Below are 2,720 nucleotides of genomic sequence, written 5' to 3'. Positions count from 1 at the left end.
GAACAGGAAAAAGACCCAGAGTGTGGTGGTGGGACAGAAGAGGGAAAGAGAGAAGATGAAGCGGGGGCCTTGCTGTCTGCCCCCTCCCACCCCCGCAAGCACCTGACCTCCCTCTCCTCCCACCTTCCCGAGCTCCTGCCCACTCTCAGGCTCTGGTTCTAGGGCCTGGTGCCCCCAGCGGCTTCTCATGCTGGCTGCCCTTCAGAATACCTGGGGACGCTCTTCACACACCTGGCCAGGCCTCCCCCCTGAGATTCTGATCGAGTGGCCTGGATGAGATCTGGTCATCAGGACTTTCTCAAACTTCCCAGAGACTGCGATGGGTAGCCAGGGTGAAGAAGAGCTGTCACAGAGGCCTCTCAGTCCTCTTCAGTTCACCTGGAATGGGCCCTGCACTCAAATCAGAGCCCTGTTCTGTGTCCTGCACTCAGCACTCATCCTAAAGCTGGAGATGCCGCATCGAGCTGGTTCCGGGACACAGATCCTAGAGCTGAACTGCTGGGATTCAGTCCTGGCTCCACACTTGCTGGCCAAGGAACCCTGGGGGAGTCACTCTCTGCGCCTGTCTCTCCAGCTGCAGAACAGGAATGAGCACTGTTGCGAACACGCAAGGGGTTAATATTTGAGAAGCCCTCAGAGTAGTGTCTGCCACCCTGAGTGTATGAAATAAGCATTCGTTAGATAAAATAGCCTGCTTCACTTCCAAATTGTTATTCTATCTTGCCATGCTCTTTAACCTTTTGTGTATATAACCCTGCCCCCTCAACTAACAACTGGGCTCTCCTATAATCCCCACTACACCAAAGCACTGCACTCTGCATAAGAGACACTCAATAAAGTTGGTTAAGTGAACAAAACAAAATCAGAAAATAATTTTTAAAACCATCTATTCATTAAAATCAAGAACTGGCTATGAAATAACAGTCATTTAGGGATGCCTGGGTGGCTCCGTTGGTTAAGCATCCCACTCTGGTTTGGGCTCAGGTCATGATCTCAGGGTCGTGAGATCGAGCTCTGCATCTGGCTCCATGCTCAGCGGGGAGTCTGCTTGGGGTTCTCTCTCCCTCTTCCTCTGCCCCTCCCCACCCCACACGTGCGCGCGCGTGTGTGTATACGCACGCTACCCCAGGAGCTGCTCTCTAATGAGCAATTCCCTCAGGAGGAAAGGGGTACAGGGCACATGGGTCCAAAGGGAGAGTGGAAGCAAAAGGAAATGTGAGGCAGGAGGAGTCCTGAAGTGGGTACTGAAACTGGAGCACTGCTGATTGTCTAGCAGGTTCAGAAGGACAGAAAAGAAGACTAAGAAGAACAGGGGCGGAGGTGCTGGAGAAATACCCAGTTGAGGGGAATAAAGGCCACAGAAAGCAAACTTTGCTCCTTGTGATTGTGCCTACGGCTGGCCCAGTCTAGATTTCTATTTAGATGGCAGATTTGCATACACACTCATATACATTTTAACTCTGAAAGTAGACCTTCCATATGTGTTTTATTTACTCTCATTTCTTTTTTATCTTTACCAGTTGGCCTACTTTTTTCTTCTTCACATTACATCAGGAGACCTTCATTGCAACCAGCCACTCAGCTTGGGGATGGTGGAATAACTCCGAAAAAGACATTTGAGACGAGATGTAAAACTTTGTATTAGGGTACAATAACATTTACAAGGCACAAATTTGGCGGCCAAAAGATTTCTCTCAAAGGTATGAAAAAATGTCTGTGCTCTATTTTCAAAGAAACCAAATAAGACATGGTCCCTGAATCACCGTCTGAATGCAAACAGCATTTGGCTTTGATCTGAGTTGTTGAAAACTATGACCAATTTATCCCATGGATGCCAAACCATCAGAGAATGTTTTTAAGTCTGGATTTCCATATCGGGATTCAGCTACACACTTTTTCTCTTCATTTCACATTACACAGGGCCAACCCAAAATAGTACTTCCAACAATGGATGTAGTTGGAATGATGATTTCATATCTGGGAGCAGAAAAGCGCCTAGTAGCAAGGAGTAGAAAGCTCTTTTGCTATAGACACACTCCTGTGTCCTGGGAAAAAATACAGAATCATAAGTGAACAGTAAATGGGATTGTTGGATGTAAAAATCCTCCTCTGCTATATTAATGATGATTTCATAGGCAGGCTCAGCCAGTTTCTGATTAAATGGTTGATAAGGAAAATCTCCAAAACTCATTCTTCTAGTGTATGTGCCCCAACAAATCTGCCCCAGGCCGTGCCTGCTGTCAGCCTTCTTCCTGCCTTCTACCTCGTCCAAGAAGAGTCCGTGGTGATTTTCTAAATTTCATTTATGAACTTAAATCCTAAATATGCTCACATGGCTGGGAGAGGAACAGATCCAGCCCCACAGGAAAGTGCAGCAGCTGTCTTGCAAACATGTGGCGCATACCAAGACCCTCCTGTAATGAGTCAATACCCCAGGATTACTCGCCCCTGGGTCTCAGTGGATTTTTTTTTTCCGGGGGTGGGGGGGTACTATGAAGACTTGGTCAGCACATAAAGTACTTCTCACTCTGCCAACATCCTTCTGAAATAAGTAACTGGGGGTGGTCATGTTGATGTTTTACATAACTTCTCTATATCTTAGGGTTCCAAATCACCTGAAGATAGGCCCTTATCTAAAATCACAGTCTGAAGCTAGAGATCAGACTTATTCAGAATTCTGGGTACATCTATGTCTTTCTATACATAACACAAGGTTAAGA

This window comes from Leptonychotes weddellii, chromosome 14, assembly GCF_054177405.1.
Source record: "Leptonychotes weddellii isolate Sample4059 chromosome 14, ASM5417740v2, whole genome shotgun sequence".
Lineage (NCBI taxonomy): Eukaryota > Metazoa > Chordata > Mammalia > Carnivora > Phocidae > Leptonychotes > Leptonychotes weddellii.
The sequence above is the reverse complement of the archived record's forward strand: the minus strand, read 5'-3'. Positions refer to the sequence as shown.